The following is a 23,868-nucleotide window of genomic DNA, read 5'->3' on the forward strand; positions in this document are numbered from 1 at the left end:
CTAAAAGGTCCTAGTCTTACCAAAAGAGAGGTATGTTGCCATTCAAAAACCAATATAGAGATGAGATTAGTGGAAAATTTGCTTTATTTTGGATGTTAGCAACCAGTGGGGAGGGTGGACTCCTGTCCAAAGTCCAACTCCTTCTACTGCCAATAGGCAGAGGGTTTCATGCAGAATAGTACAGTCATCTGTGACAGTCTTCTTGAAATTGGTCGTGTGGTGGACTGATCAGTGTCATCTTGTTTGCTTTAAGTACGTTATTCTTCAGTCTAGGGTTGGGTTTGTTCTCTTTTCTTTGAGGTGAGTTCTCGGAATTGTGGCAGTTTATTTCTCAGCTACAGTCTGGCCGTCATGTAGTTAACTTCCTTCACCTGCTGGAGTTTTCCATATCTCCAAGACAACTCAAAGGATATGGCTCAGAATATTATTAGAGAAATTAAGGTCCTTGACTTTGTTTAATGACTGAACTATTAGTCTTTTGTCCTGTTTGACTGCTTTCCTTTTACTTCTGTATTTTCTCGCTTTTCCAATTAAATTTATTATTTGGCTAAAGTTTTTCTACAGATAAAATGCAGGGAGGATACAAGGGGAGGAAGGATCATAGGGTCCTGCTCCATTTCACTAGGAAGAGGTAGGTGCAAATGGAATTGAGATAAGTTAAGGAAGCAGCTTCTATAGGACTTGATTAGTTGTTGACTGTTGGAGAGATGGATGGGTATCTGGGTTGCTGGCTTTGGTGTCTGGATGAGTAGGGGCACCATTCACAAGGCAGTGAAAATAGTAAGGAGATTAGAGTCAGGATTTCCAGGGGGTGGGGAAGAGGCAGTGGGATGGACTGGGAATTTGGGGTTGGTTTATACAAACTTTAACATTTGGAATGGATCAGCAATGGGCTTCTAGTGCACAGCATAGGGAACTAGGTGTTATTGGGTCATTTTGCTGGACAGCAGAAATTGAAGAAACATGGTAGAACAGCTATACTTTAATATTAATTAATTAAAAATGACTTTCTAGGATCTATTCTCCCATGCCTTTTAACAAAAGGATGGTATTCTCCCATACCTTTGAACTAGGTATGATAATATGATGAAGCTATCTTCTGGCAAGAAATCATAAATACTCAAGATAAATGGACTAATCCAGGGCCTCCACCTGGTTAGGAACAAATAAGAGATCGGTACCAGGTTTTATTTGCTCTGACACAAAGATCCTTTAGCTGAGTTATCAAAGTTACATACCTTTGACTCTGAATCCACTTGCTTTTCCATACAAGACAGGATATACACAAGAGGCACTTTGGCCAGAATAGAAACTGTGTTCCCAATTCATTCTTTCATTCATTCTCACATATTTAAGGGCCCCTCCTTTGTGCAAGCTGCTCTCCTAGGTGTTAGGAGTTCAACTGTGAAAGAAAGTCTTGCTGTTGCAGAGCTTACACGTAAGGTGTGGAGTTGGATGTTATAAACATGAACAGTTACAGAGGGAGATAGATGATGGAGAGAAGTGCTGCAGGAAGTGGATGGGAAATGTTAGGGGTAGGAGGTTGTTCCTTCCCAGGCGGTTTTCAGGAAAGGCCCTTTGGATTAGGAGATATTGAGCAGAGATCAGGAGAAGTGAGGAATCCATCTCATGTGGATTCCGTGGAGAGTATTCCTGGATAAGGAAACTGCAAGTATAATAGGGAAGAACAAATCTGATTCCATATTAATTCTCTTTCTTTTACTTTAACATTTTATTCTACTGCTTTTTCTTGGAGTAAAGAATGTTGCCTAAAGCCTGAAATATACAGGAAAGTCCATTCTCAAGGCTTTGACCTTTAAGAGTATAACACTTTCCCATTAATATAGAGATAAAAAATTACAGAACAGAGAATAACATTTCTCTTCTTGGAGGTTTATAGAAACATTATGACCTGACATACTTGGACAGCTGCCAAGAACAAGGATTCCTACATCAAGAAGTTTGCAACAACCAACCATATACCTCCCTCACCTGGACTTTAAAAAAGCTTAGTAGAGAAGTTACCACAGTGGCTCATTGATAATGAACCTGAGTAGTATCCATGAGGATCTGGGTTCAATCCCTGGCCTTACTCAGTGGATTAAGGATCTGGCATTGACATAAGCTATATTGTAGGTCAGAGATGCAGCTCAGAACTTGCATTGTTGTAGCTATGGCACAGGCCAGCAGCCATAGCTCTGATTTGACCCCTAGCCTGGGAATTTCCACATGCCATGTGTGCGGCCCTAAAAAGGTTTAAAAAAAAAAATGCTTCATAGAAACCCTTTGAGGAGTTAGGCATTTTGATGGACATGAGTCACCCATTCCCCTTGCATGGCCTTGCAATAGAATTTTCTTCACTTCAAACTCTGACATTTCAGACTTCTTGGCCTCGCTGTGTCAGGCATACAAACCTGTGTTTTCGGTAGCACAAGTGCAAAGGCAATGCTCTGGGGAAGTGTTGATATAGTCAAAGAACATAGAGAAGACCCATGTGATTGAAGCAGAAGGAGCTTGGAGAGACTGGTGGGAGGTGAGATCAGAGAAGTAGATGATGAGGTTTTAGAGACTTAGAAAAAAAAGAAAATTCTTGGCTCCTTCCTTGAATCAAGTGGGAGCCACTGTGGGGACTCATTCTCAGAGAAAAGACATGATGCGACTTTACTCTTCCCAGGACCACTCTGGCTACAGGGAAAGAGCAAACGCATAATGAAGATGAAAGAGACTGGTGCCTCTGATTGGGGTCTCTGCTGTGGAGTGATAAGAAGTGGTCAAGGGTATATTTTGAGGGTAGAGATAGCAGGTTTGCTGGTTGATTAGCTATGAGATATGAGACAAAGCCAAAAACCAAAAATGGCTTCATTGCTTCTTCCTGAACAACCCCAAGGATGAAACTATCACTTATTTAGGGATGGGGAGTAGAGAATAAAAGGATCACTTTTGGTAACTGGAGGAGGATATTTGATTTTGGGCATGTCAATCTGAGACATTCACTAGATAACAAAGTGGAAATATTGAACAGGTGATTATCCATGAGTTTAGTGGTGAATGTTGAGGTCTGAGATGGATCTATAACCTTGAGAGTCATTAGCATGTAAATACTATTTAAAACCATAAGACTTGATGAGATTACGCTGCTGATTGATATATCAAATAATGTAGTGACTGAGATCTGGCTACTGGAGAGCATGAGCCCATGGAGGTGGCTGTGACATTGATAAGCTTTGTTTTGACAGAGTGATGGGGACAGAGCATGGAGTGAGAGAAGAGGAATTGAAGACTGCAAACACAGACAAATATTTCAAGGAGTCATGTTGTAAAGGTGAGTGGACAATGAGAGAATTATCAGGGGTGGAGGAAGGTAGGGTTCATTTAAGGTTCCTTTTTATTTTTAACTGAATTATATTTAATTTAAAAGATTGCGATAATTTCTACTGTACTGTAAAGTGATTCAGATATATATATATATATTCTTTTTTATATATATTCAGATGTGTGTGTGTGTGTGTGTGTTCTTCTTCATATTTTTCCATTATGGCTTTCTATGGGATATTGAATATAGTTTCCTATGCTATGCAGTAGGATATTGTTGTTTATCTATTCTATATATATATATATATGTGTATATATATATATATATATATATCTTAAATTCCCACTCTAACTCTCTGTTAACCCCCCTCCCTCTTGGCAACCACAAGTCTGTTCTCTATGTCTATGAGCCTATTTTTGTTTCCTAGGTAAGTTTGATTCCACATATAAGTGATATCATATGGTATTTTTCACTCTTTCTGACTTACTTCACTTAGTATGATAATTTCCAGGTCCTGTCATGTGACTGCAAATGGTATTATTTGGTTTTTTTTGTGGCTGAGTAATATTCCATCCTGTATATATATGTACCACATCTTTATCCATTCATCTGTCAATGAACATTTAGGTTGTTTCCATGTCTTGGCTATTGCAAATAGTGCTTCTATGAATATAGGGGTGCATGTATCTTTTCAAATTAGAGTCTGGTCTAGATAAAAGCCCGGGAATAGGATTGCAGGATCATATGGTAGTTCTATTTTTAGAGTTTCATTTTTTTAAAATGGGTAACATTACTACATGATTATTGCTGATAGGCTCTAGTGTAGATTGGACAGAAAGACAAATTGATGTTGCAAGAGTGATACATTAGATCGTGCACACATAAAGCTAAATAGCAGGCACTACCTTTATTAAGGAAGAAGAGATGGGAGTTCCCATCGTGGCTCAGTGGTTAACGACTCTGACTAGGAACGATGAGGTTGCGGGTTCGATCCCTGACCTTGCTCAGTGGGTTAAGGATCCGGCGTTACCATGAGCTGTGGTGTAGGTTGCAGATGTGGCTTGGATCTGGCGTTGCTGTGGCTCTGGTGTAGTCCGGTGGCTACGTCTCGATTAGACCCCTGGCCTGGGAACCTCCATATGCCATGGGAGTGGCCCTGGAAAAGGCAAAAAGACAAAAAAAAAAAAAAAGGAAGAAGAGATGAAGTTGCTTGAGAATTGTTAAATGTGAAGATTCTAGTCTCCATCATGAGGAAGGAACTTCCTAGAATGGCTTCAATGCTTATAAAATAAATTATTGGTACAACTAGGTGTCTCTCAGGGGATTTAAAAAAAAAAAGAATTTACTTTGTACTTTACCTTAAGACATGTTCCAGATATATTAAAATTTAAAAGCCAAAGAACGAAATTGTAAAAGTGTTAAAAGAAATACAGAAGACCTTTTAAATGAAATATGCAGGTGTGTAATGTCTTTTCTGAGAATGCTTTAAAAATAAGAACCTTCAGATGAAAATATTGATAAATTTAACTCCATACAAATAGAAATAACACGTATAGCTAAAAATAGTCAAAACATTTAAAAATACAGGAGAAAATATTTATAATCTATAAGACCAATAAGCAGCTAATTTTCAAAATATATGGAATTTTTACAAATCAATAAATTAGAAAGACAAATAATCCAAAGGGGAACGCGAGGAAAGGTCAGGGACAGACATAACATATTGGTATGATGTGTATAGAATGTGGCCTGGCAATAGCTTTCAAAATTAAAAAAAAAAAAATCCTATACCCTTTGCCCTGGAAATTCTTCTGTAGATAGTTTTTCCTACAAATTTTTATGTGTGTACAATATTGACCAGGGATATTTGCAGCATGATTTTTTTTATAACAGCAACATTTTGGGGGAAAGCTGAAGATGGTCTATCAATGAGAGAGTAGTGTTATAAATTATGAAACAGCTATACAAAAGATTACTATGTAGCCACAAAAAAAGAAGGGCAACTCTTATGCCCTTATATCTCTAAGATACACTGTTAGATCAAAAAAACAAACAAACAAACAAACAAACCATGATTTAAAGAACAGTTATATCATGTCCCATAGAAAAAAGACAAATATTAAATAGTGGTGATTTTGTTAAGCCTCACTGGTAATCCAGAAAATGTAAATTAAAACCATAAGGAACCAGCATTTTAAACAAAAATTTACAGGTTAAAATATATTCACCATTGGTAAAGGTGTGGATAAATGGCAATTTTATAAATTATTGGTAGCAGTATAAAATGGTAGAAGCCTCTTAGGAAGGAAATTTAAAGTAGCAAAGAAAGTTAAAAATGCATATGCTAGTTGACCAAGCAATTCTATTTCTAGGAAGCTGTGCTGTATAAGCATTAAGACATGTTCTACAAAAGAAAATCATGGACTTGGAGAAGAGACTTGTGGCTGCCTGATGGGAGGGGGAGGGAGTGGGAGGGATCAGGAGCTTGGGGTTATCAGACACAACTTAGAATAGATTTACAAGGAGATCCTGCTGGATAGCATTGAGAACTTTGTCTAGATACTCATGTTGCAACAGAACAAAGGGTGGGGGAAAAATGTAATTGTAATGTATACATGTAAGGATAACCTGACCCCCTTGCTGTACAGTGGGAAAATAAAAAAATTATGAAAAAAAATCACAGATTAAAACTTTTTCTAAGTATTTAAAAAAAAAGACATGTTCTGCAAAGTGTATAAAAATATTAATTATTTTATAACTGGATAACAGGAGATAGAAATAACTTAAATGTTCATTAATAGAAAATGATTAAATAAATTATATTTCATGGACACCATGGGCAAGTCCAAAGTTCATGCTCTTAAATATACTGCCTCTCATTCTACATTGCCTTCACACATTCCCAGTAATGTTTTCTGAAACAACACTCAATTAAGTAATTAGTCAATTAATTTATCCTTTTATCCTTTCTTGATTTATTTTACAATCATTCATTTAGGCCAACTAGGAATCATGAGTTCTGGATGCCCTAAGGGATGTTTAGATTTTTAAAAAATGTCAACCTTGCCCTCAAAATAGCTTTATATGCATGTTTTAAGAGCTTAATGTCACAGTATTTATCATGCAGAAGTTGCTCCTGTTTCACAAAATGCTAGTTATAAAACACTTTCCACTGGAAATATCTTTTCTAGACAAGTGATTCAGTGTGGCTGAATTTAAATCGTGTTTTTGACCCCAGTTAGCAGTGTAACCCTGCACATGTTGCTAAAACTCACTGAGCCTCAGACTCTTCACTGTGTAATAGACTGATGATACCAACTTTGCAATATTTGGGGAAGGATTAAGTGAGAAATGAACATAGCATATAAAAGATGTTAAGCAAATGTTTGCTACCTTAAGAGCTCTCATCAAGGAATTCTAGAGCATGAGAAGACAAGAAAAGAGATATATTCAGAATTGTGTACAAAAATATAATGAAGGAGATGGCACAGGTAGGAGTGACATTGAACATGGCATTGAACATTAGCTTGGGGTTTAGCTTGAGTATCAACCAATTGTGTATATCCATCAGTGACCAGTAATGCTGGTACAGGGACCTGAAAGTTTAGTGATGTCTGAACATCAAACCTTCCATGGTTCAATCAAGGGAAGTTGAGATCGGGGGCTTTCAGGCAAACACACCAGGGCAGTCAGAGCTATGGGAAGGATTCTGGGGTTGCTTGAGTGGGGTTAGCACAGGGGCTATTTTCAGCAAGCACAGATGTATTTTTATATTTTAACCATGAGATTAAAATATTACTTATATTAAAATATTACTGCCAGCTCTGCGGTAACACAGAGGAGACACATATACTGAGTATAGTCAGAGAACACTTCCTGGAAGAGAAAATTCAGCAGATAAAACTCGTGGAAGTGGTGAGTGACTCAATTGAAACTACATCTCAAATTTTCCTCCCTCAAGTCTTATAAAAGGAACCAAAAAAGGGTAGTTAAAAAAAAAATCACAAAATTTTTAGCAACAGTAACCAAATAAAGAAAGGACTTGAGCTAGGACCTCAATATCCAAAGCCTTATGGCTAAAGAAAGAAATGGAAGACCTGGATAAATCAGAGACTTCAGAAGGGCTGTTTCCTCTTCAGCCCTTTGAGGTCACAGTGATGAGCTGCCAGAGCCCCAAAAATTCCCACTGTGTACCCAGATCTTTAAAGAAGGGGGTCTCTTCTTCTTCATGAGAGAGAAGTAGAAATGTTTGCTGGGAAAAAAAAAAAGAGGTGAAATATGAAACAAGAGACATGATAGCTACACAAGGAATTGGGGGTCATCTCAATGGGGGTGGAGCCATACTCTAGTACCACTCCACCCAGGTGACATGAGCTCTGATAAAAAATATACCGTAAATATCTGGAGGGAGAGAAGAGCGCCGGGCATTCTTTTAAAAAGAAGAAAGGAAAAGGGAAAATGTAGCATTTATTGAGCAGTCCCTGCACATCTTTCTAACTTGTTTTCAGGGTGGAACACGAGATACTCATTCATCTGTAAATTACAGCTCAGTGAAAAAATAGCAAGCCACACATTGTTATCAGAGCAAACAAATTCCTGATCAGAACTGGACAAACCTGAGTCACATGGAAAACATATTATGGCAACTGAGTCAACCTACTTCAGGTTTTTCAGGTGAAAAAGTACTTTGTGTGGGGGTGGGAGTGGGCAAGAGAAACATGGTATGGAAAAAAAAGAGGATGCCAAGCTAGAAGAAAACATGGAAGGCAATTCTCAGCAACTGCTTCATGCTACAGAACAACTTAGTAAAAATAAAAATTTGGCTTACTTCAAAAGGAACTGATAAACAGTTTAAAAAGATAACTTACAGATACCCTTCGTGGCTCAGTGGTAAGAAGCTGTCTAGTATCCATGAGGTTGTGGATTTGATCCATGGCCTTGCTTAGTGAGTTAGGGATCTAGTGTTGCCTTGAGCTACAGTATAGGCTGCAGACACTGCTTGGATCTTGCATTGCTGAGTCTATAGTTTAGGTCGGCAGCTGCAGCTCTGATTCAACCCCTAGCCTGGGAATTTGCATATGTCGCAGATGCAACCCTAAAAAAAGCAAAAAATAAAGTAAAATAAAAAGGTAACTTTTAGATCTAAGAATATAAGCCCACAAGGCCATTGCATAGCTCAAATATAAATTATATTTCAAAAATAAAAAGAATAGTTTCAAATCACTTATCTGGTAGAGGACTTTTACGCATAATATGTAAAGAGTATTCAAAATTTAATAGAAAGAAAACAAACAACTTCAAGTTTTAAATAGGCTAAAGTTTTACCCAAGTAAAAGGAAAACCTATGCTGACATAAAAATATACACATGAATGTTTATAGCAGCTTTATTTGTAATGACCAGAAATTGGACAACCACACATAACTGGAGAATAGACAAACCATGGCACATCCATAAAATGCAATAGTGCTCAACAATAAAGAGGAACAAGCAAAACAAGAGTGAATCTCAAATGCATTATGCTTAATAAAAGAAACCAAAGTCTCTACACTGTATAATTCTATTTTGGGAAAGGTAAAACCATAGGGATGAAAAGTGGATTCATTTTTACCAGGGTCTATGGGGGAGGGGTAAACCAACTATCAAGAGACATGGACATATTTTAGGGGTGATGGGATGTTTTTTATCTTGATTGTGGTGGTGGTCATATTACTGTTTGTTAACTTGCAGAACTCTACACTAAAAGGGGTGAATTTATGGTATTTAATTTGTGTTTTAAAAAGAAAATAGAAAGATATTTAAAAAGTAAATAAACTAAAAACACTAAAGAACAGAGTAGGAAAATGAAATTAATAATCTAAAGAAAAGATCTAATATAATCACAGTATGCAAATCATAAAGGCAAAACATTTAAATTTTAGGAGAGACTTAAGTTCCATATATAAGAGGCTGGGTAGTCTCCACTCAGTCCTAACTATAAATAAAAAGCTAAATAAACAGAAAAATCAATACTTCTTCTTAACTTTGTATGAGTCCGGTCACAAGACAAACCATTCACCCCTAAAATGGAGAGACTAAGACATGAATACAGAGAATCAGAACTTACCAGAGAAAAAAAATCATAAGATGAACCCCTGGGGGAACCAGTGCTGGGAGAGGAAAACCTGAACTGGTACTGATGAATTGCTGGAGACTCAATGTGGACAGTTCTGAGAGTTAAAAGCTCCAGGGGGATCCCAGTCACAGGGTAGCCCCTACATTTATAAAAGTTTTACCTTCAGGAACTTCACGGGGTTATTACAGTGGATGTTGAAGAAAAATCACCTCATGCTTTTAGCAGGGACACGGAAAAGGAACCATGTGAAATTTATCAGAGCATTCTCTTCTTAACAAGTCCTGCCCTTGAGAGAAACTCTATAACCAGAACCTTACATGGCTGGTTTCTTCTTCAGAGCCTAACTGACATAAGGGCAGGGACTCTAGCCATCCTGTCCCACCTAGGGGAGTCCAGAAGCATAGGCTCACTACAAAAGACTGAGACCTAACCCTAGGACTCTAGAACACTGCCCCCTCAATCTAACCTAACGAACACATCACTAAAGGTCTATTTACAGCAGTTTATTTTACCCAGTATGCCACATTTGGCTATCAAGAAAAAATTACGCTGTATACTAATAGCAAACAAACAAACAAACACAGTTTGAAGAGGCAGAGCAAACATCAGGAATCACACATGGCAGAGATATTAGAATTGCCAGGCTGAAAATTTAAAACTATTATAATCTATGCTAGGAGATTAAATGGATAAAGTAGACTACATTCAAGAACAGATGGGCAATGTAAGTAGAAAGATGAAAATTCTTATAAAGAACAAATACTAGAGATTAAAAAAAAACCGTTGTAACGTAAATGAAGAATACCTTTGCTTATTAATTGATTGAAAATGACTGAGGAACGAATCACTGAGATTTGGGATATATTAATACGGACCTCCAAAATGAAAAGCAAAGAGAACAAAGACAGAAAAAAAAAAAAAAACAGTATAAGCAAGAACTATGGAGCAACTGCAAAAGGTATAACATTATGTAATGAGAATATCAGAAGAAGAAGAAAGGAAGCAAGGACCAAGAAAAATATCTAAAACAGTAAAGACTAATTTCCCCAAATTAATATAAGACTCCAAGGTACATATCCATAAATATCAGAGAAGATGAAGAATAAATGGCAAAAAAACCCCACCACACCTAGGCGTATCATATCCAAAGTATAGAAAATCAAAGATAAAGAAAAAAATCCAGAAAAATAAATAGAAAACACTTTATATCTTAAGGAACAAAAGCAAGAATTACATCTGACTTCTCAGAAACCATGCAAGCAGGAAGAGCATGAAATGAAATAAGTAGTATGTTGAAGGAAAAAAAATACCAACTTACAACACTGTGTCCCGCAAAAGTATTCTTCAAAAGTGAAAGAGAAAGAAAAACTTTGTCAGACAAAAACTGAGGGAAATTTTGCCAGTGTACCTGCTTTACAAGAAAGGTTTTAAGAAGTCTTTTAGAGAGAAAGAAAATAATACAAGCTAGAGTTCAGATTTCCATAAAAGGAAAAGAACTGACAAAGTAAGTGAAAAATTAAAAATGATATACATATATACGAATGAGATGAACAGCCTATGTAATAAAAGGAACAGGAGGAAAGCATTAGGATTATTTTATTATAAGGTACCCACAATACATGGAATGGCATAGTATTTGAAAGAAAACTTGGATTAGTTGTAAATGTATATTGCAAACTCTAGAGCTACTACTAAAATTTTTTTGAAGATATAGCTGTTATGCTAAGAAAAGAAAGAAAATAGAATCATATAAAGTAATCAGTTAAAACCACAAAAGCTAGAAAAGCAGTGAAAGACAACAATAGGAACAAAGTAAAGGACAGCAAATAGAAAACAGTAACTAACATGGTATGTATTAACTATATTAATAATTAGTCTAAACCACAATGGTCTAAATATGAAAGTTAAAGAACAGAGATTTTAAGGTGGATCACAAAATGAGAACCAACTATATGTTGTCTGCAAAAAATCCACTTTCAATATGAAGATACAAACAGACTAAAAGTAAATGGATGGAGAAAGATACACCATGCTTATACTAATTAAAAGAGAACAGGAGTAGCAATATTAATTTTGGGAAAAAAACAGATTTAAGAGCAAGAAAAATTGTCAGGGATAAAAAAGGGCATTACATAATGATAAGGGGTCAGTCCTCCAAAAAGACATAATAATCTTAACATGCATGTGCCTAACAGCAGAGAATCAAAATATGTGAGAGAAAAACTAATACAAATGCAAGGAGAAATAGATGAATCCAATGTAATAGCTGGAGACTTCAACACCTCTATGTCAGAAATGGAGAGATCCAACAGGCAGAAAATGTGAGAACATAGTTGAGAACTTAACAACGCCATCAAACAATAGGATATAATGGATACTTACAGACTAATTAATCCAACAATAGCAGAATACACATTTTTTTCAATCTCACAGGAAACATTCACTAAGCTAGGCCACATAAAATACACCTTAACTAGTTTAAAGAATAGAAATGATATAATACCTGCCCTCAATCACAATGAAATTAAACTAGAAATCAATATTAAAAGAATAACTGAAAAATCTCCAAATGCATGGAGAGTAAAGAACATACCTATAAACAACATGAGTCAAAGAAGAGATCTCAAGAAAAATTTTAAATTTTTTGAATTAAATGGAAATGAAAATACAACTTATCAAAAATTGTGAGATTCAGTGAAAGAGTGGTTCCAGGGAAATTTATAGATTCCCTGTATATATATTTGAAAATATATATATATACACATATATAGAATATATATATAAAGAAAAAGGATCTAAAATCTATGATCTAGGCTTCTGCTTTAGGAAAATAGAAAAAGACAGGCAAATTAAGTTTAGAATAAGCAGAAAAATATTAAATGGATGAATTTCTTGAAAGGCCTAATTTGTCAAAACTCACAAAATAAGAAATAGACAATCTAAATAAGACTATAGGAGTTCCCATTGTGGTGCAGCGGAAACGAATCTGACTAGGAACCATGAGGTTGCAGGTTCGATCCCTGGCCTCACTCAGTGGGTTAAGGGTCTGGTGTTGCTGTGAGCAGTGGTATAGTTTGCAGATACGGCTCAGATCTGGCATGGCTGCAGCTGTGGTGTTGGAGGCTATAGCTCTGATTAGACCCCTAGCCTGGGAACCCCCATATGCTGCAGGTGTGGCCCTAAAAAGACAAAAAGACAAATAAATAAATAAGACTCTATTTATGAAAGAAACAGAATCAATCCCAGTCAAAATCCCAGCATTATTTTGTGGATACCAACAAACTTATTCTAAAGTTTTTGTGGAGAGGCAAAGGACCCAGAACAGCAACGCAATATTGAAGGAGGAGAACAAAGTTGGAGGACTTACGCAACTCAACTTCAAGACTTCCTATAAAACTACAGTAATTATGACTGTGGTATTGGAAAAAATAATAATAAATAAATAAAGAGCTCAATGGAATAGAATGGAGAGCCCAGAAACAGATTCACATCAATAGGGTTGACTGATCTTTGACAATGGAACAAAGGCAATCTAATGAAAAAAAATATAGTCCTTTTTTAAGATGTGCTGGAGCAACTGAACATCCAAATGCAAAAAAATAAACTAAACCAAGATAATATGGATCTAGAAATATACCTTGTATCCTTTTTTCCCCCCTTCTTTTTAGGGCTGCACCTATGGCATATGAAAGTTCCCCATCTAGGTGTTGAAATGGAGCTGCAGCCTCTGGCCTATGCCATAGCCACCACAGCAATGTCAGATTCAAGCTTCACATGGAACCTACACCACAGCTCACTGCAACACTGGAGCTAGGCCAGGGATCGAACCGGCATCCTCATGGATACCAGTTTGGTTCTTAACCCATTGAGCTATGATGGGAACTCCCACACCTTACCTCCTTAATTCAAAATGAATCATAAGCCAAAATATAAAACACATGACTATAAACCTCCTAGAAAATAATATAGGGGAAAATCTAGATGACCTCTGATTTAGCAATGACTTTGTAAATATGACACCAAAGATGTGATCTCTGAAAGAAAGAATTGAAAAGCTATACTTCATTATACAAAAAATTTCTGCTCTGCAAAAGACACTGTCAAAGGAATGAAAAGACAAGTCACTGACTGAGAGAAAACATTCAAAAAACATTTGTCTGATAACGGATGGTTATTCGAACCATAAAAAGAGGATGATGTCCAATGTAAACACTTAAAACTCAAAAATAGGAAAAATAATTACTCAATTAAAAGTCCTTAACAAACACTTCACCCAAGAAAAGATGCACATGGCAAATGAACATATGCAAAGGTGCCCAGTAGTGTATGTTATAAGGGAAATGCAAATTAAACAGCAATGAGATAGCACTACACATCTATTTAGAATGGCCAAAGTCCAGGACATTGATGCACCAAATGCTGGGGAAGATGTGGAGCAACTTATTGCTGGTAGGAGTGCGAATGGTAGAGGCACTTTGGAAGATATATTGGTAGTTTATTACAAAGCTAGGTATAATCTATTTTAAAAATTTTCTTAGCATTATCTCCTGTATTCAGACTATAAATGCAACCCATTACTTTCAAACCTGGTCAATTTGGGGTATACAGTTGTCCAATGGTGTGCCACAAGGGATTGGTGCCAAGACCCCCCCACAGATACCAAACTGAGGATGTTCAAGTCTCTTATACAAATGGCACAGTATTTGCACGATAACCTACACATATCCTCCCGTATTCTTTGTTGTTGTTTTTGTCTTTTGTTTTTTTAGGGCACACCTGAGGCATATGGAGGTTCCCAGACTAGGGGTTGAATTGAAGCTGTAGCTGCTGTCGTACACCACAGCCATAGCCACAGCCACAGCAATGCAGGATCCGAGCCACGCCTGCAACCTACACCACAGTTCACAGCAACACGGATCCTTAACCCACTCAGCAAGGCGAGGGATCAAACCCACAACCTCACGGTTCCTGGTTGGATTCATTAATCACTAAGCCATAACTAGAACTCCTCCTCCCATATACTTTGAATCATCTCTAGATTACTTATAATATCTAGTACAATGTGAAAGTTATATAAATAGTGGCTGGGCATGGCAAATTCAAGTTTTGCTTTGTGGAACTTTCTAGACTTTTTTTTTTAGTTGAATGTTTTCCATCCATGGTTGGTTGAATCCTCAGATGTGGAACCTTTGGATACGGAGGGCTGCCTCTGTACAAAGGCTTGTATAAGTTCTTCAATTAGCTAGGAATTAAATGGGTGGCAGAGGAATGCAGTGATCAAGAGCTTAAACCCTGGAGCCAGACTGCCTGGGTGCAAGATCCAGCTGTCTCACAAATAAAGCTTTATAATCTAGCTTTTAGTGTCCCTGGCTGTTAAAGTGAGAAACAATAGTTGTGGCTATATCATAGAGTTATTGAAAGGACGAAATAATTGATTATGTTCAAAGCCCATGGAACTGTAGTACTTGGCACATAGTGTGCCCTCTGTAAACTGTACTATTACAGTTGTTTCCACTTGACAGAGGAGGAACCTGGGAATCAGGGTAGTCAAGGCTCTGACCTTAGGCCAAATCTCCAGGCCTCATCAGAATGGTCTGGTTGAATATTATCCCTTAATATGTCCTGTGAATGCCTCTAGATTTTAAAACATTAGTAACTTGCCAGAAAGGCCTGTCATATGTGCTTACCAGCCTTATCATACATATTTATACAAACAACAAACATATAAATGTAGTATATTATTATCAAATGAAATTGACTGAATGGATTCTCAAGAAATTTGTGGAGCATCTGCGGCATACATTTATTTAAAATACAGGCCGTCTGGAGATCCCAGGTGACACAGTGGGTTAAGAATCAGGTGCTGCCACTGCTATGGCTCAGGCTAGATCCCTGGCCCCAGAACTTCTACATGCCACAGGTATGGCCAATAAAACTAAAACAAAATATAGGCTGTGTTCAGGAAATGACATTTGGGTTGGGGGGTGGGGAGGATGGAAGTCATTTCAGAGCAGCCAAAATGGAAGAAGAGAGTTTATCAAATTTAGGAGTTCCTGTCGTGGCTCAGCAGAAATGAATCTGACTAGCATCCATGAGGACGCAGGTTCCATTCCTTGCCTCACTCAGTAGGTTATGGGTCTGGCATTGTCAAGAGCTGTTGTGTAGGTCACAGATGCGGCTCGGATCTAATGTTGCTGTGGCTGTGGTGTAGGCCGGCCGCTACGGCTCTGAATCGAACCCTAGCCTGGGAACTTCCATATGCTGCAGGCACAGCCCTAAAAAAGAGTTTATCAACTTTTGGAGGTTGAATTTTGAGACAACCTGACTAAAAATGTTACTCTTTGGAACAGAAACAAAATTTCTTTTAGCTTTTTTAAGGAGCCCCTCCAAAGGACAGGGTCATCCTCTGCGTAGGCTGACACAAAGGGGTAGCAAGAGTGCCCCTGTGCCACTGAGCTGGCCCACATTGCCTGTGAGCTGAGAAAGCACACAGTGGTTTTATGCAGTGGTTGGTGGCCCAGCGGTGTGACAGCTGGGATTTAGCTGCTTAATGATGGAACTGGGCACACTGGAGAGGCCAACAATAATAGTAAGAGCTCCCACACTGAGGGGTCAACCTTGAGGTCCCTGTCCCTGTTCCATGTCTTTTACCTACACAGACCCCTTCCATCCTGACAGCTGACCAATGGGGTAAGCCTCATTATCCAGTTATCCCAGTGAGAAAATAGAGGCTTTAAACAATGGACTACTTTTCCCAAGGTGAGACCTGTGAAGGCAGAGGCTGCAGGCAGATAAAGACTTGCCTAAGGCTGTCCTCTGTGCTCTTGACCATACAATTTTGAATCTCTGCTCCACCATGGTCTACATGTATGGCTTTAACAAGTGTCTTAACTTTTCTATCATTTAATTTCCTTGTCCCTAAAATGAGCAAAATAACCATTAAGGCAGGGCTGTGATGAGGGTTAAATGAGTTAATAAATAGAAGCCCCTAGAGGATGTTTGGCATGGTACAAGCCCAGAAAAATGTCAGCTATTGTTATTGTGATTAAGATTTTTTATGGTGCCTCTTCTACTCTCCATCTTTTGCATGCCACATGGCAACAAGAAGAGGGGATACTCAAAAAAGATAAAATTTGATTGCATTTTCATATTAAATACTGGCTTTGAAAATTATGCAAGCCCTTAATACTGAGGTTCTGTGACTGGAAACACCTGTTACTTCCTTATGAGTCTCTGATTCCAATACCCAAATGATGAATGGAAAAGATCAGAGTGAGGATGTGGCTGGCAAGCAGGAAATGGCAACTTTGCTCTGATGCCAAGAGGCTTCCTAGTAGCCTGCTTGGTGACTAGCTTGGTCCCTCCCCACTTGGTTGTGGGTGGGACACCTGGGACTGGTCTCTGGGCTGCTGGTTGTCTTGCACAGCAAGTGTGTGGGCTTCTGTTAAGGGATCATAACAAACAGGGACACTCCCACCAAGCAGGGAGGTATGTACAGGCTAAACTGGTGACTCAAGTAACCCTTTGATTCAGGTAGACAACTGCTGTGATTGTTGTTTTTCTGTGAGTGAAAGAGGAATGTCGGAGTTCCCATCGTGGCTCAGCGGAAATGAATCCAGCTAGGAACCATGAGGTTGCGGGTGTGATCCCTGGCCTTGCTCAGTGGGTTAAGGATCTGGAGTGTCATGAGCTGTGGTGTGGGTCACAGACATGGCTCAGATCTGACGTTGCTGTGGCTGTGGTATAGGCTGGCAGCTGTAGCTTCAATTGGACACCTAGCCTGTTAACCTCCATATGCCATGGACGCCGTCCAAAAAAAAAAAAAAAAAAAAAAAGAAGAGAAATAAAAAAGAAAAGGAGGAATGTCTTAGATAAAGTGCTTTAGATTCCTCTTTCTGGAGTTCCCATTGTGGCTCTGTGATAACAAACCCAGCTAGTATCCATGAGGATGCAGGTTTGATCCATGGCCTCACATAGTAGGTTAAGTATCCCTCATTGCCATGAGCTGTGGTGTAGGCCACAGACATGGCTTGGATCCATGTTGCTCTGGCTGTGGTGTAGCCTGGCAGCTGCAGTTCCGATTTAACCCCTAGAACCTAGACTCTAGACTGGGAACTTCCATATGGCACATATGCCAAAGAGAGAGAGAGAGAGATTCTTCTTTCTGTTGCTGTCCCTGTTTCCTTTTTTTAACTTTAATTTTTTAATTATTTTATTATAGTTGTACAGCAAAATGACTCAGTTATACATATAAATATACGTTCTTTTTTTCACATTATCCTCCATCATGTTCCATCACAAGTGATCATATATAGTTCCCTGTGCTATACAGCAGAATCTCATTGCTTATCCATTCCAAATGCAATAGTTTGCCTCTACTAAGCCAACAATCCCAGTCCCTCCCATTCCCTTCCCCTTCTTGGCAACCACAAGTCTATTCTCCTGGTGTCCCTATTTCTTTACAAAACTGAAAAAATGCTGGAGTTTTTCTTGTGTCTTATTGACTTGGTTGATACAACTAAAAACACTTATTCCTTGTTACATGTTGATTTTCCACTGAAATAAATTTTGGGGAAGAAAACTGGTCTCCTTTTGACTAAGTGCTATGAATAGAGACTGAAAGATAAGATCAGTATTCCAGGGAGGGAGAAATTATAAGTGGTTCGTGAAATAATAGAAAATACATGCTTTGGCCTCTACTCCTCAGTTCCTGGCATGGAGCACCTAGATCCCTTGGAATTTCCTGGGTGATAGGAGTGTCTTTTGTTATAAGGAGGTGACTTTTAGTGGGCTTCTGGATAGTTTCAGAGTAGTCACCAGAAAGACTAAGCCATGATTAGAAGCTTGGAACTTTCAGCTCCTCCTGCTATCTTCTGAGAAGGGGAAAGTAGCTGGAGATTGAGTTAATGATCTAACCTTCTTTCATAAGGAAACCCCCATAAAAATAGTGAAGGGTTTGCAGAGTTTCACAGTTGATGAATATTCTATGGGAACTTTCTTATTCAGGAAGGTTAGATCATTAACTCCACACTTGGGGCCATTCTAGGCCTTGCCTTATGTATCTCTTCATATTATTACAGAACCAAAATTGGATCTGCTTCCCTGATGAGTAGCAAAACCAACCTACTGACACCAGATTGTGGTGAAGGAGAATACAGTGTTTATGGCAAGGCACCACGCAAGGAGAATGGGCAGCTAATGCCTAAAAGTTTCAAACTCCCCAGTCGATTTTCGGGTGGTGTTTTCAAAGGCAAGGTGAGGGAGGGGGTCACAGGGTGTGTGATCAGATCATGAGCATCCTTCTGATTGGTTGGTAATGATAACAGGATGGTGTTTTGGTAATATCAATCATCAGTTTTTTGGCTTGAACTGCTCTGGTGCCTACATGCTAGTGATCAGCAGGCAGTCAACATCTTCCATCTCCTAGGGATTAATATCTGCAAAACAACTCAAGGTTATGGCTCAGGATATTATTTACAGCCTTTGAGGAAGAACTAATTGTCCTCAGCTTTGTTTTGGCTAAACTATTATTTCATTTTATTTGAATGTTTTTCTTTTTTTCTGCATTTTCTCACCTTTCTGATTAAATTTCTTCTTTGGAAATGGAGGAAAGCATAGGAGGCTAAAGCTTTTCTACAAACAAGAGGCAGGCAAGAGTCTATCTGCCCCCAGGAAGGCCCCACAGTGTCCTGCTCAGTTTCATCCTGGCTATTTATATGTATTTTATTACATCCTTTATAATAAAACAGTAGACAAAAGTAAGTGTTACTCTCAGTTCTGTGAGCCATTCTAGCAAATTACTAAATCCAGGAAGGGGCCCTTGGGAATCTTGTTTATAGAAAGTCAAGCTTAAGTACAGGTGACAACTTGGCACTTTCAATTGGCATTGAAGTAGAGGCAGTCTTGTGGAACTGAGCCCTTAACCTATGGGCTCTGATACTCTCTGAGGTAGATAGTGTCAGAACTGAATTGAATTGTAGGACCCCCAGCTTGTATTGCATAGAGTTGCTTGAAGTGTGGAAAAACCTGCACTCATTTGGTAGCCAGAGGTGTCAGAAGTGACATGTTCTGGAATTCCCATTGTGGCTCAGGGGGATAAGAACCCAACTAGTATCCATGAGGATTCAGGTTTGATCACTGGCCTCACTCAGTGGATTTAATCTGGCATTACTGCAAGCTGCAGCATTAGAGCCTAGGTCACAGATGTGGCTCAGATCCCATGCTACTGTGGCTGTGGCATAGGCCAGGAGCTGAAGCTCTGATTTGACCTTTAGCCTGGGAGTGACCCTAAAAAAGACAAAAATCAATCAATCAATCAATCAATCAATACATGACATGTTCTGATTGTGGTAGTAGCCTGAGAATAAAGGAGAACACATAGTGAAACATACAGGGTTTCAGAGTCCTTTTGGGATCCTAAAATAAAGAAAACTGGAGTTCCCATTGGGGCTCAGCAATTTAAGAACCCAGCTAGAATCCATTAGAACATGGGTTTGATCCCTGGCCTTGCTCAATAGGTTAAGGATCGGGCATTGCTGCAAGCTGTGGTATAGGTCACAGACTCAGCTCAGATCTGGCTTGCCAGGGCTATGGCATAGGCTATCAGCTTCAGCAATGATTCAACCCCTAGCCTGGGAACTTCCATATGTGGCCCTAAAATTAAAAGAAAGAAAGCAAACTAATTGAAAAGAAGGGCTCAGAGTAATGGTGCTGCATTTGTTCAATGACAGTCCTCATTACTTACCACTCCAAGCATCAGGGCCAATACCCAGGCATCTGAAAAGGAGAGGAGGGTGGGCAGACAGAGGAAGAAAGGAGACAACATTTTAGTTTAATTTTTCCAAAAGGATGGTTCAGGTAACTGATAATCACCCAATCGAAGAATTCTTTGATTTGACTCCTTACTTTATGGAAATATTTTTATGTTTGTGAAACCCAATTAATCTTCTTTCTGTGCCAGTCTTTCCCTTGGGTTTAAAAGGGACTCTTCTCTCTGTTTATCCTGAATGTGGATGATGCCTAATTAGCCCTAAGCTTTATGAGCAGGTCATTCTTTCCTACATACTAGTTGAGCCAGCCTATGTGAGTAATTCCTGGAGGTGGCTAGAGTCTGCACAATTACGGGTTACTGGGTACAGTGCATTATGCCACTCAGGTAGTTTCTTCCGGACAACAGTGGGCACACCCATTCCCTTGATCCTTTGTTCTAAAACATCCAAACTTATGAGTCAATTCTTGCAGCCTAAAGTCTCATTGAAAATGGTTTGTATCCAGATAGAGCAGAGTAGCTTTGCTACCTTTACCACATAGAATGATCCCTTAGTACTTTGTCTGATCATTTTTCCTATTTGTCTGTGTTGAAACTACTTGCTTCAACTCAGTTTCAGCAACACTCTAAATTGCACCTTTGGCCTTGCCTCCTTCTGTCCCACCTATCTTTCACTTCCCCCAGGCCAGTATTTCTCCACCTCAGGTGCTGTGCTCTCATAAGACCAAGCTGCCTGAAGTTCCCCACAGTTTCCAAGTCTTTATCAACAATCCTGCCTCTTCCTGGAATGCTCCTCTCACTTGTCATCACCGGCCGGTTCTTACTCATCAGTCAGATATGAACTCCACAAGACACCCTCCAGGAAGGCTTCCTTAAATGCTGTGTTCATTCCTGGACACCATAGGAAGTGCTCTACATTAGCAGCTATCTCAAGATGATGTGCCCATCTTCTGGATGAAACTATGAAATCCGTGTGGGCAGGGCCCTTGTCTTAGTTGTTTCTGAGGATCTGGCACTTGACACAAGGCTGGATGCTTTGTTGACACTCCACGAATGTCTGTTGAACTGACCCGGTTCCTGACTCCCATGGCTCTGATCGTATGTTCAGATCAGATCCTTGTCAACAAGTCTCTTACCCAGCCCTTGATCTTACGATGAGGTCAAGTGGAACAGGGCCTGGAGTCTAGGTTTAAAGTGATTAACAACTTCCTTCTAAACACAGCGCCTGTCTTGAGCACAACAAAGGGAAACCAATCTTCTGGTCTTTTGAGAGCATGAGCAAAATATTTGAAATTCCTTTCCTCTAGAGATCAGACTGTTGATGGATAGTTTTCTGTTGCTCCTCTGTTCAGATGCTTCCCGGTCTCCTGTGCCTTGTAGCCAGCATGGGCCACACATAGCCTTTCAGAGGCTCCACTAGGCAGTGGCAAATAGCCTTTGAGTATGGGAAGTGGACAAAGTCCTTCAGAAACAATGCCTGAGGGAAGTGGTAATAAGCCTCCTTTGTCTCCTGTTTCTACCTCCCCCTATTTCTTAGACCCCCTGGCTGCCCAGAGCAGTTCATTAGGAAGAGACATAGTTTGTGGGTGTGAGCAGCAACCCCCCTTAACCCCAAAAGATGTCCTGGAAAGTAGCAAGGAAGCTACGGCTGCACCCTCATGACTCTCACATGCAAGTGCCCATGAACATGTGTGTGTGTATGTGTGTGTGTGTGTGTGTGTGCGCGGCACACGCAGGCAGATGTGCGAACACACACATGTATTAACTTCCTTTGGTTATTTCACTCCTACGTGAGACCTCATCAAACAAATGATGAAGGTTTGAACAACCTCAGAGACAAATAAGATAATGATTTCATCTTTGTTGGCTCCTATGCTGTAGATAAGAGATGCAGACTGTCACAGATCAGGGAGAACTGGGCATAGATTAATTTCCAAAATAACTCTCTTGCCAGGAGGTACATATAACTGTCACATCTTGAAGCTTCTTTTGCTTTTGAATAAAAAAAAAAAGTATCTGGGGAGACAGGGCAGAAAGAAGGGCAGAATTGATGGACATTTTCAGCAAAAGTGAAGTGTCTTTTCATGGATGTTACCACTTTGTGGAGTTCCAGAAATAGTCCAGTTGATTTTCTTATGCTGGGTAATGGGGAATTAGATTGGAATAAACCACTCTATCATTGGTTTGGATCATTTGTTCTAAGACATTCTTCATGTTCATACTTGTATTCCAGCTAAGAGCCAAAGGAAAGCAATGCTTTATTTCTCTTCCATTTTGGTGGAGGACTGGGTCCAGTGCAGCTTTTAAAATCTACAGCCACAGACACCAATGACCCTTTGGAACTGGGTCCGGCAGTGCCCACACTCCCCCCCCACCCCCACCCCCGCTTCGGTACCTCCCTATCTTCATGGTTTGGCTCTGGACCCTGATTACTACGTGACATCCAGGGAGCGAATTGAACTCCGTCTGGAAAGTGTTGTTTGTGGCTTTCATTCTTTGGCACCTCCACCGAGGAAGAAAGGACTTCTTGATTCTTATCACCAAAAGTACTATTTAGAGTAGCTGGTGCTTCAATTTTTCCTTTCCCATGATTTTGTTAAAGACTTTGTTTTTTTTTAATCACAAATGAGGAAGCTCTGAATTAGGGAGGTGTTGTCTGCCATAACAAAATACGACAAAGCCACTTCCTGTCAGAGTCACTCTTTCCTAGGGAATTTCCCAGATGTCTCCCTTGGGTTTTCATTGAGCCAGGAGTCTGTATGTCTACCTTTCCAAGCCTGGTCCTGGGCTGAGTATAATTGTGCTGTCTTATTAGCCCAACAAAAACAGAGCGGTTGCTCATTTAATTCTATTGTACTTCATGGAGGGAAACAGGCTCTGTGGAAATCAGTGGTGAGTTATTTGGGGGATGGTAGAAATGGGTCTCTAAGTTACAGGCAAATTGTGTGTGTTATGGGATCAGGGTGATCAATGACCCTTCTGACCTGTTCCAGGCATAGGGAGCTGGCCTCCTTCCCAGCATGTTAATGGGAAATTCCCCATTCTTCTATCCCTGTGTCCCTATGTTCAGATCATTTGGGGAATTCCTGCAAAGCCCTAAAGCAGAATGACTTACATGACAGCAAATTCTTAAACTTTAGTTTTGAGAAACTCCGGTCCTGGTGCAGAACCAACCTGGGTAGAGAGTGAGGAGCCCAACTGAGGACACTCCCGTGGTCACAAAGGCTGTGCTGCTGAGAGAGTCACCGCCATCATGCTGGTTCTCAGGGAGTTTATAATCTGCCTCTGGAGATAATTCTGAAAGAAGGGTTGCGAAACTGTGTATGAGCAATGTCGATAGTCCTATGGTAACTGTTTAACATCTGAAGGTCAAAGCATTCACAGTGTTCATTAAAAAAAAAAAAAAAAGCTTTAATCCCTTTTCCTTCTAACCAATAAAGAGCAAAAAACGTTTTTTGAGCGTCCACCCTGGGCCTGGAAATAGGCTAAGCACTGAGTAAGTGCAGAAGAGTGTAGCCTTCCTAGCCTCAAGCGACAGACTCATGTATACACAGTACAACCAAAATTATCACTGAGGTACATCCACTTTGGGGCTGAGAGTGGCCAAGGGAGCTTACAGTTCCCTTTTCTTCCTCCAGAGTTGAGAGAAGGGCAGAGGTAGGTGGGAAGAAAA

At 39.5% G+C, this 23,868-nt stretch overlaps 1 long non-coding RNA gene across 1 annotated transcript in view; it reads left to right on the forward strand.

Annotated features, from left to right (window-relative positions):
* LOC106504490 overlaps positions 1 to 23,868 on the forward strand; it is a 517,287-nt gene that overhangs the window by 144,591 nt on the left and 348,828 nt on the right. Inside the window, exon 2 of the long non-coding RNA XR_002345962.1 lies at positions 3,237 to 3,322. This is a non-coding gene — a long non-coding RNA (uncharacterized LOC106504490). The remainder of the gene's footprint in view (positions 1 to 3,236; positions 3,323 to 23,868) is intronic.

This window comes from Sus scrofa, chromosome 7, assembly GCF_000003025.6.
Source record: "Sus scrofa isolate TJ Tabasco breed Duroc chromosome 7, Sscrofa11.1, whole genome shotgun sequence".
NCBI classification, from domain to species: domain Eukaryota; kingdom Metazoa; phylum Chordata; class Mammalia; order Artiodactyla; family Suidae; genus Sus; species Sus scrofa.